Source organism: Sapajus apella, unplaced genomic scaffold (assembly GCF_009761245.1).
Source record: "Sapajus apella isolate SASKATOON/1434 unplaced genomic scaffold, GSC_monkey_1.0 scaffold31, whole genome shotgun sequence".
Lineage (NCBI taxonomy): Eukaryota > Metazoa > Chordata > Mammalia > Primates > Cebidae > Sapajus > Sapajus apella.
Window position 1 is genome coordinate 9,684,661 of NW_022436971.1, and position 11,649 is coordinate 9,696,309.

The following is an 11,649-nucleotide window of genomic DNA, read 5'->3' on the forward strand; positions in this document are numbered from 1 at the left end:
ATTCCTGAAGGGCTGGCACAGAGCACAGGCAGTGCTGGCTGGCTGCCGATGGGCGAGCCCAAATTTCCTGAAGAGGCCTAGAGACAAATGTCAATAAAGTGCATCCGGCTGTCGAGAGGCAGACAGAAAAGGCTGTATTTAATTTGCTGTTTGATGCTTCAGCGTAGTTTCCTCAAAGCCATTCATTGGAATTTGAATTGAAATTATTCGCGTTGGAGGAAACAGATCACTCCTTCCAGGCTATACAATATTGCCTAATAAATTTGGTGTGGTGGACATTTTACATCTGTCTCAGTAAGTTTAACCTTTTCTTTAAGGTCCAGCTCCTTCTCCCTCTGTGTAGAATTAAACATGCATAAGGGTAACCTGTCAGGACACCTCCTGGTGGATCGTGAGTTCCTCCCTGTGTACCTGTCACCACTACCAGACAACAAATCCAGCACAGGCATAAGACAAGGGTCTTTTACTGTCTGCATTCCCAATGCTAAGAGCAATTTAACAGCCATCCAGAAAAGGTGCTCCATTCCTGTTTGTACAAATAAGTGAGCGACTAAATCTATCCTTTTGATGTTTTTAAAACTTGCCAAGCCCTTTCCAGTGCCTCTACCACCTCTCAATACCTTAGACGCCGATTAGAAGAATTTGGTTCATAAACCTTATTCATTCCTGTCTAGTCTATAAAGCTCCTTCTAAAAACATCCGAAGTCACCTATTCCCGGCTCGAAGTGACTGAACACTACCCTTCATTGTTCCAGGCTGTCAGGGGCAGGGGTGGGGGGCAGGGGAGGGAGGCTTCAGCAATGCAGAAAGCAAGGCGCCTGTCCCCAGGAACTGGCGGTCACAGTGGACCCCAAGGTAAGTCAAGTAAGTCGGCAGCTGGCCACGGAAGTATTGTCATAGACCTGTAAGTCCCGTGCTGCCAGGATAAGGAAGTTATATTAACGTGGAGTCTGGGGAGAACTTGTGGAGGACGGAGTAAGGGGGCAGGGCTGAACATCCCAGGGACAGGAAGACTGTCCTGCAAGCAAACAGAAAGTCCCAGGAAAAGCACTGAGGCCAAGAGTGGGAGACAGACAGGCTCAGCTCTCTGGAGGCCTTAGAGAGAGGTCCTCCTGGCCCTTCCCTGAGGGAAGAAGGCCCCAGGCCCTGGGCCTCTGATTTCCAGGAGGAGGGGGTTTCTGATGGAGAGAAAGACTGAAGTGCCTCCCACTGGAGCCCACCCCACCCTGGTCCAATCCCCCCTACCCCGACCCCGCTTAGGTAACCCCTCCCCATGCCCGGGGCCCAATCCTGCCCATAGGCTCACCCTCTGGGTGGCAGGTCCGCAGGACAGCTGGGAAGCTGGGCTAGAAGTAGGCAAGATCAAAAGGCCTGAATAACCTCTGGGGTCACAGTGACAAAATGCTTATGGGCTGGAAGAGGATGGAGCCATTAGAGTAAGGAAATGAACGCAGGCTTTTTCCCCCTGAGTAGGCACAATGGGGGCCAATGGGGAGGGGACAAAGCTGGCCCACTTGGGCGGGAGGCAGGGCTGTGGGGAGCAGGCCCTGTTCTTTGGCCTGGGAGTTAATGTCGACCGGTCACACAATGGGAGCGCTGACCCAGCTGCAGCTTCAGAGTGAGAACACTGAGAGGTCAGCGCGGCCTGACCCCCAGCGAGGTTAACCAGATCAAAGCCTCGGCTGATTGCCCAGCCCACGGGTGCCCCTAATTGCCGTAAAATTGAAGTTTCCCCCAGCATTTGCCCAGCTACCTTTTCAGGTAGCCCTGGAGCAGAGGTCGGACCCACCAAGGTGGGGACCCCCCAGCCCTTCGTCAGGCCAACTCTGTGACCTCATTCCTCTGCCTGGATTGCTCTGCTGGGACCTTTACCCAGCCACCCTTCCCAGCGCGCCCATCACCCTTCGTGGCTCTCCTGGTGGGTTTTAGGTAGCAAAAATAACATTCCACTTTTAACTCGTGAAAACATTGAGTCAGGATCTAAAGAAGCGTGATGGCCACCCTTCCCATGGCTTTCGCTCTGCCTGTTCTAAAAGTCAGGCAGACCCATTTTAGAAAGCAGAGAACAGCAAAGGAAGAAAATAAGCATCTGACAGACAAGCACTTACTGACATTTGTGGTGCATTTCTTGCCAGGCTTTTTTATATGCATTTGTTTTTACGTAGTTGGGGTCATTTTGTGTTTATAATTTCACACCCTGAATGTTTTGAGTTGACTGTATGTCCTAAGAATATCTCAAATGGTTAAAAACTCTCTGAAGGGCTGGGCACGGTGGCCCACGCCTATAATCCCAGCACTTTGGAAATCCAAGGTGGGAGGATTGCTTGAACCCAGGAGTTTGAGATCAGCCTGGGCAACATGACAAAACCCCACCTTTACAAAAAAAAAAAAAAAAAACAAAAAAAAAAAAAATTAGCAGGCCATGATGGTACATTCCTGCGGTCCCAGCTACCTGGGAGGCCAAGGTGAGAGGATCGTTTGAGCCTAGAAAACAGAAGTTAAAGTGAGCTGAGATTGTGCCACTGCACTCCAGCCTAGATGCCAGAGGGAGAAAAAAACAGCAAAAAAAAGTCCTCTGCGTAAACATCCTATTTAATATCTGTATCAGGCTCAGTTTCCACTGCAATCATACCTAGAATAACATGGCATGGACCATAGTGCAATTAAGCATTCACCTTTAGTTTTTTTGTTTTTTTTTTTAATGCAAATACTTACGTAATGAACATTTTGGGGATAAACATTTGTCTGGGTCCTGATTATTTCTTTGCAATAGATTCTCTGGAACATATAAGGTGATTGCCAATTATGATGGTTTAAGGGAATTTTTATTTCTATTTTTAAAAATTATTAAGAACCAACCTGTACAGTGATTATTGAGGACACAGACCAATAGATATGGCATCTACCTCGGGGAGATCCCATAACATACACTCACACCACGCTAAATCCCATGCAAAATGGACTATCCTTATCATTCTGTATGTGAACAGTTCAATAAAAACTGTTGCAGACCATTCGGGGCCAAACTTCCCATAACCCCTGCCTTTCCCCACAATGCAGAGCTTGAGTGTTCTTCTGACATTTAAACATCATCGACAGCACACTCGATCTGGGACCCTCGCCCTTGTTGGGGTCAAACTTATAGAAGAGGAGGGGGCTGAGGCAAGGTGGGTTTCTGCCACCTCCTCTGCCAGCCTGGTGCCTGCCTCTGAGGCTTTGTTCATGCCATCCTTTGCCTAAAATGCCTCTTCCCTGGTAAGCTCTTCATCAGGCATAAAAGGCCACTTCAATCTCATCCCAGAGGTCTCCCCAGGTTTTCCCAGCCCACAGTGAATCCCTTTCCCACTCAATATCCTGAGCACCAATGTCCACGGTTGCTGAAACATGAGCTCCATAGGGACCTAGAACTTGGCATATGATTGGAAGCCAACCAATAGTCAATGAATCAATCAAAAGGCATATACCACTCCATGCTACTTACTAAAGCCGTGTGTGTGTGTGTGTGTGTGTGTGTGTGTGTGTGTGTGTGTGAATCTATCTATCTCTTCAAATCCATTATGAGATGTGGTAGTGAAGATCAGATCCCAACGCCACCATTAATGGCCTTGTGGCCTTGGGCAGTACTCCACTTCGTCATCTGTAAAATGCAAATAATAATGGTATCTATCTCTTTGGGATTGTTATAAGAATAAAATGCTGTACCAGAAAACAAGGAAACTGTGTCAAAAGGACATAGGAGCCAATTTGAAGGATTGCCCCTGACCAAAGTTGCCACAATTTGAACATAAAAAAGAAAAAGAAACCAAAGGATTAAAATGTGAAATCTAAACTGGGCTTAGGGTCTCACGCCTGTAACCCCAGCACTTGGGGAGAGGAACAGATCACCTGAGGTCAGGAGTTCAAGAACAGCCTGGCCAACATGGTGAAACCCTGTCTTTACTAAACATACAAAAAGTAGCTCAGCATGGTGGCGGGCACCTGTAGTCTCAGCTACTCAGGAGGCTGAGGCAGGAGAATTGCTTGAGCCCAGGAGATGAAGGTTGCAGTGAGCCGATCCCTCTACTGCACTCCAGCCTGGGAAACAGAGAAAGACTTCATCTCAAAAAAAAAAGTGAAATATATAAAAATCTTTGAGTTCATAATACATTTTTAAATGTTATTGTTTATCTTAGAAGTTGCTTGAGCACAAGTTATTCTGAAAATTGATAAAAAGGGAAGTATCTAGCATTTTAAAAGAGAATTAAATGATATACCACATTTATCTTACACTCATTTCTTAGTGCATAGTAAGGATCTGATAATGTTATGCTTTATTGAGCAATTCGAATATGAGTTTCTTAAGAGCAGGAAATGAATCATCTCTTTATTATTATTGTTATTACTTTCTTCTTTCTTTTGACTAATTCTCTCTCGTTCTCCAAAGACAAGCTTACGCTTAGGCCCTGAGTAGGTGAGAAAGTATTGACCGAGTCCCACCCCAGCATCCACAAAGGTCTTCAATGATCACATTCCTCTTCCTTTTAGTTTTTAAGAGGCAAGATGAGAAAGTCCCACAGGCTGAAGGCAGGGACTCTGGGAGGCAACGCTTTGATCCAAGCAGGCCACCCTCCCCACCTCTCTCTGCCTCACTTCTTTGATAGGAGCAGGGGAAGGAATTGACTTTAAGAAGCTAGATCATTAGTGCTGAAAGAGAGTGGAACCAACACCCCACCTGACCTCCTCGTTTTGCAGATGAAGGCACCGTGGCTCCTGGAGGTTAAGTGGCTTGCCCAAGATCACAAAGCCAGTCATCTGGGCTCCCAGCCGAGGGCTCTTTCAACCATAATGCTTCCAGTAAGTTGTTGGAAAAGAAATTCAAAGCTCAGCTTTAAGATGGCCGAGATGAGGCAGCCAGCTCAACTCTGCTTCCAGGCAGAGAGAGAGAGAAAAAAAGAATGCTTTAAATCACTCTGGACTATACCTATTCCCAGGTGCTGTTCTGCACAGCATGGCCGTGTCATTTGTAGAAATTTCATGACAGTTTCAAGGTTAGATCACAGCTTCTCTCAAATGCTCCTGAGCCAGATTCTGAATAGGCCTGGCATTCCCAGGGAAAACAGCTTTAAGACTCTCTACCTCATCCCCAGCCTGGCCATAGGTACCAACTCAAGACCTCCAGAAACCCCACTACAAACCTCCGACCAGTGGGAAAGGGGCCTGAAGAACGTTGGGGAAGCGCAGCTGAGCCTGAGCCTCACGAAGGTGGGTCTCAACCAGCACACAGCTTAAATGTCCTCTAAAAATGACACTGCCTGAACTGAGATCTCAGTCCGACCCCTCCCTGAGCCCCAGACATTGCCTCCTGAATGTCACGTGGCACCTTAACTTGTCTGCTGCGGAGCTGTTGGTTTCCTGTCTGATCACTCTTGCTTTTGTTCTCATCCTCTCGATATCCATTCTTCCCTCAGTCCTCCCCCTCTAAAAATGGCACCATCTGTTCATTTGTTCAGGCCAAACATCTGGGAGTCATTTTGACTCTGTGCCTTCCTGAGCCCACTAGGTCCCAGCCATCAGCAAGTCATATGGTGATAAGGTTTGGCTCTGTGTCCCCACCCAAATCTCAACTTGTAGCTCCCATAATTCCCACCTGTAGTGGGAGGGACCCAGGGGGAGATGATTGAATCATGGAGGCAGATCTTTCCTGTGCTGTTCTCATGATAGTGAGTGGGTCTCAAGAGATCCGATGGTTTTAAAAAACAGGAGTTTCTCTGCACAAGCTTTTTTTTTTTTGCCTGCTGCCATCCACGTAAGCTGTGACTTGCTCCTCCTTGCCATTCATCATGATTGTGAGGCCTCCCCAGCCATGTGGAACTGTAAGTCCAATAAACCTCTGTCTGCTGTAAATTGCCCAGTCTCAAGTATGTCTTTATCAGCAGCGTGAAAACGGACTAATACATACAGGCTCTTCCTCAGTGGGATTTCTGCAATCCAACTGCTGCCAACCTTCCTTATTACCACCAATCTTGTCCAAACTGCTGTCACCTCTACCTTAGGTGCACCTGCAGCCTCCTGACCATTCTCTCTGCACTCACTGTTCACCACTAACACCCCAACGCTTACGCATGTGACAGGGTTTAAATGTAAACCAAACCAGATCACTTCTCCGCACTGAAGCCTCAGATGGCTTCCTACTGCAGGTCAAACAAAACCCAAAAAATTCAATCCTCAGCATCTCCAAAAGGCCCTGCAAGTCCAGGGTCTGCCTCTCCACGCCCCTGCTCCTGTCCAGGTCCTTCCTCGGCACCCAACATGCACCCGCCCCACCGCCTCTGCCCCTCTAATTCATGAAGCCGAGCCACTATCTGCAATGCTCTTCCCACTAGAGGCACCAGCTCCCCACTCTGGACTCAGCTCCAACACTGACTTCACAGAAAAGCTCTCCTGAGCCCACCCTGTACTCACCACCACTGTTTTTCCCCACTCTGTAGCATACACTGCTGTCCTTCTCAGCACAATATTTATTCTTTCCCAATGTGTCTACCTCCATTTTCTCATGAAAGTTCCATGAGGACTGGCCTTGGCTTTTCTTGCTCAGTGATGCACCCTTTGTACCCCACACATCACAAGTGCCAGTAATGATTGTGGAAGGTATACATTCAGTTTCGGAGGAGGCTGAGCCAAGAGGACAACTTCTGTGAGTCAGTAAAAAGAAGACCTCTTGGCCAGGCGTGGTGGCTCACGGCTGTAATCCCAACAGTTTGGGAGGCCAAGGCAGGCAGATCACTTGAGATCAGGAGATCGAGAACAGCCCGGCCAACATGGTGAAACCCCATCTCTACTAAATATACAAAAATTAACCAGGCATGGTGGTACATGCCTGTAATCTCAGTTATTCAGGAGGCCAAGGCAGGAGAATTGCTTGAACACAGGTGACAGAGGTTGTAATGAGCAGAGATCACGCCACTGCACTTCAGCCTGGGCAACAGAGCAAGACTCCATCTCAAAAAAAAAAAAAGAAGAAGAAGATGACGATGACGACTTCCGCCAAGACACCTTCTAGGCCCCTGCTGTTCCATATACTACTGGTTCTCCACCTTGGCTGAACATTGAAATCATGGAACAGGGTTTTTTAAATGTTGATTCCTAGGTTCCATCCCTACTCAATCTGATTCACTGCATCTAAAGTGAGCCTAGGAATCAGGACTAGTTAAAGATCTCAAGTGGTCCTAACACGCAGCAAAGTTTGTGAACCACCGGTCTACACCTCATGTACAGCAATAGGCAGAAAATGCTCCTGGTATAGTATTCTAAAAGGAAGAACAAGAGCAAAGAAAAGAAGAAACAGCATTAATTGAATGCCTATTATAAGCAAAGTTTTATACTAGGAAATTTATATGCTATTCCATTTAATTTTAAAAGCAATATTATGAGATAGGCATTACTTATTTCACTGATTTAACAAACCCTTAGAGTTTATCATTTTTCAGGGACTCTTCTAAGCTCTTTATACTATTAACTAATTTAATCTTCATAGCAAATTAATGAGACAGAAAGTATCACTACCCCCATTTTCCAGACAGGGAATTGAGGCACAGAGAGGTTAAGTAACATGTCTAAGATTGCACAGCTGAGAAGTGTCAGAACCCAGTATGTTTCCAGAGTCTAAGTGTGTAACCTCTGTGTGATCCTGCCTCTATCACTCTATTTGACAAATTGAAGTTCAAAGATACAAAATAACTTGCTCAAAGTCAAAGGGCACATGCAATCACATCCAATTTTAAATACTATTCCCTATACTTTTCATGCTAATGCATCTAGCATTCTCAGCTAGACTCTCAGAGCTTTGAAAGCTGAGGCCACAGCCACATCATTTATTGCTCCTTATTCAACCAAAAAGCTGGCTATGGTGCTATGAGCACAGTAGACGATTAATAAACAGTTGTATAAAGTGAAAATTGTAGGAACGTTCAAAATAAATGCAGTCGGATTAATTTCAAGTACATATGGTATTTACAATTGGGCTCACTGCCTGGCAGAAGCTGTTCTTTAATAATAAGATTAGAATGACTTGCAATTAACACATCAAAGCAGCAGCTGACTGTATCCAGCTCTCTGCTCATTAATGGACTTTCCTTCTTTATATATAAATGAGGGTCTTGCAGTTTGGAAAGCACATTTATAAATCAATAAACAATGGTAATAATTATATTTAATAATTGCATTAATATGATCATCATTATAGTGATAACAAGAATAATATGATGGAGAATGAGCTGTTCCCTGACCAGTGAGAAAAATGTGACTTTCAGATTCCACAGTGAGTGATCAGTTTCAGAAACTGATTTTCTTTGTTCTTTCATTCCAAATTTGTTTCCTCTAAAATGTTTACTGATGTATTACCATAAAGGACAACTTCAGAAAAATCAAATATTATGCAGAATTCACATTACTTTAATCTCCAAGGCTATATTGTATAGCCTTTAGAGCTTAGACTCTCTCTTTAGAAAATCCTTTTTACCAATCTCCCCTCTTCATACACCAGTCACTAGAGTTTTTCTGTCCCTTGAATACACACAGCCTCAGCTGGGATGCTCAGAGCATTTCCACATGCCTGGCGTGGTTCTATCATTCTATCTCATGACTCTGTTGAATTTTCTTCCAGGCACTGGTGACTACCTGAAATTACAGCTAGTGCTCGACTTACCAACACGGTCGGGACCGCGGACCGGTCATAACACGATTTGGTCGTAAGTTGAGTAGGCTATATGTACAGTTGAAATGGTGCGGAGACGGTAGTGCTGCCAGAAGCTGGTCCGCACTGTCGTACGCCCAGCTGGGCAACGTTTGCACTGCCAGACACGGAGCAGTCGTGGCTAGCGATTGTGGTCGTAAAGTCGAATGGTCGTAAGTTGCATAGGTGGTAAGTCGATCAATACCTGTATCCTCATTTTACCGATGAAGAGAATGAGTCACAGAATGATTAAGCAACTGGCCCAAGTTCACGTGGCTTCCAACAGGACAGCAAGGATAAGAACCCAGGCAGAACAAAACAGCCTCAGAGGTCATCCTCATACGTGGGTGTCCGCTTGCCTCTCTTGCTGCTATTCTGTAATCTCTGTTGGATAAAGAGCAATTCCTGGCTCTACCAAATTCTGAGTATCAGATTTCTTCAGGTGTAAATTGGGGATAAAAACAACTCCCTGGGAAGGTTGTTGTGAAAACTAACTGAATAACTGTAGAACCCCTAAAGTGCCTGCCTTGTAGGAGGTCCTCAGATGTATGCCCCAGTCCGCCATCCACTAGCTGTAGGACCCAAGGCAAGCTATTTAAACTTCTTGCACCTCAGTTTCCTCATCTGTAAAATGCACATGGTATTATTACATTCCTCATGAGGATTTTGTGGCAAATAAGTGAAATAATATCTTTGAAGAGCTTAAAAAACCACTAGACACATGTAAGTTCAAGAGAGATTCGTTGGTGGTGGTACCATTACCCTGTTCTGTCCTTGTCCAGATGTATACATTTTATGGCTTAATCGGAGTGTCGAGACCACCTCAGCGTCCACTGTTTTCATTGAGCCTGTGTCTCAGTCATTTGTCCATGGTTTGCTGTAGTTTTCTTCATTACCATTTTAGTGGCAGTAGAATAGGTTATCAAGGCCTGATAGATTTTCAATTTTTTTTTTGAAAAATATTAAAAAAATTAAAATATTTTTTTTTTAAGTTGGGGTTTCACCATGTTGGTCAGGCTGGTCTTGAACTCCCGACCTCAGGTGATCCGCCCGCCTTGGCCTCCAAAGTGCTTGGATTACAGGCATGAGCCACCATGCCCGGCCAGATTTTCAATTTAACAAACATTTCCTGAACACTTACTTTGTGCCAGCTCTGTGCTAGGGTCTTCAAAAGATATAAAGAAATATTCATGAGATATATTTCCTACCCCCAAGGAAAGTGCAACACAGTACAATACCTGCTGTAATCAAGCTTAAAAAAGAATGTGTACCAGCTCAGGGGAGGAAGGAGTCAGTTCGATCAAAAGAGAGATTTGGATATGCAGACTAAGCATGCTGCTTCTACAGCTGTCTTCTGGTGAACGTGAACTAGAATGCTCAAAGACTGGAATGGGAAAGGGCTCTCACGATTTTCAGGTCCCTGATGTTCACAGACCAGGAAACAGAAACCTAGAGAAAGCAGTGCTGTCCAAGCTTACACAGCGCAATGGTGACCTTGGCGGGGGAAGACACCAGGAACACTGACTGCTTTCTGGCCAATGAGAAGAAGGAAACTAAAACATGGAGTCTGGGGTACCAAGACCAGTTCAGCCATAGAGATCCCCACCCAGGTGGCGATGAAGGCATTAAGAAGCAGACACCCAGATAGAACAGCAAAGTGGGAATATCCGGGGGCCAACAGCCTTCCAAGCTGAGAGCCTCAGAGGGCTGACAGCATTCTGGGCTAGGGGCCTCAAGCAGACGCTGACCCATGTATTTATTATTTCTGCACAGGTGATTATTATTAACAAACAGGTGTTCTGTGTCTTCTCTGAGAACCAAGATAAATTAGGTAGGCAGCTGGTGCCTGCTTACCACTGATCAAGGACAAACTAGACGGTATTTTCCACGAGGGAGCCGTGGGGGCAGGGTCACATATCTTGTGCTTAAAGAATTGTTTTAACTGGTATATGATAGACATACACTGTTTTGCTATTTTAGAATGCCCCAGGTAGTTTTTCACCTGGGCAAGGGAGGGCAGCTAGGTTTTCCTTGCCATCATTCTTCTTAGCAAACAATATAATTTTACCATACACTCAGCATTTCTCAGCAATCATACACTCAGCATTTCTCAACACTGGGGTTCAAGAGAACAATTCCTCTGGCCAGATGCCAGGGCTGTGAAGACTTGGATGGTTACTAAACCTCTCTGGGCCTCAGCTCCCTCTTCGTACCTAAAATGCACAGGCATTTTAAACACAATGAGATACTATTAACTCAGGATGCGTTCATTTAGAATTTCTTTTTTTTCTTTAAAGCTCAGTTTGCTAGCTTCTAAAAATTGACCTAAATAAATAGAAGTATGAATAAGCTTATACTTTGCAAAGTGTTTTCTTTTCTTTTTTTTTTTGAAACACAGTCTTGCTCCGTCACTAGGCACCAGGCTGGCTCACTGCAGTGGCGCCATCTCGGCTCACTGCAACCTCCACCTCCCAGGTTCAAGCAATACTCCTGCCTCAGCCTCCTGAGTAGCTGGGACTACAGGCATGTGCCACCACGCCCAACTAATTTTTGTATTTTTAGTAGAGACAGGGTTTCACTAAACCATATTGGCCAGGATGGTCTCGATCTCTTGACCTCATGATTGGCCTGCCTTGGCATCCCAAAGTGCTGGGATTACAGGCGAGAGCCACCGCTCCCAGCTGCAAAGTGTTTTCTTAGTTTTTATCTCATTCAACTAAATGCCTTAAAAAGCTAATAGCGATGAGCAAACAGGTTCAAAGAGATCAAGCACTTACCTGAAGTCCTCCTACTAAGCAGATAACATGGATTCAAACCTATAAATGCCAACACCACACTTTTTCCAGCTGTTCTTTGCTGAAGTGACTTTGCTGTTGTTCTTTTCTTTTCTATTCTTTCTTTCCTCCTTCCTTCCTTCTTTCTTTTTCCTTCCTTCCATT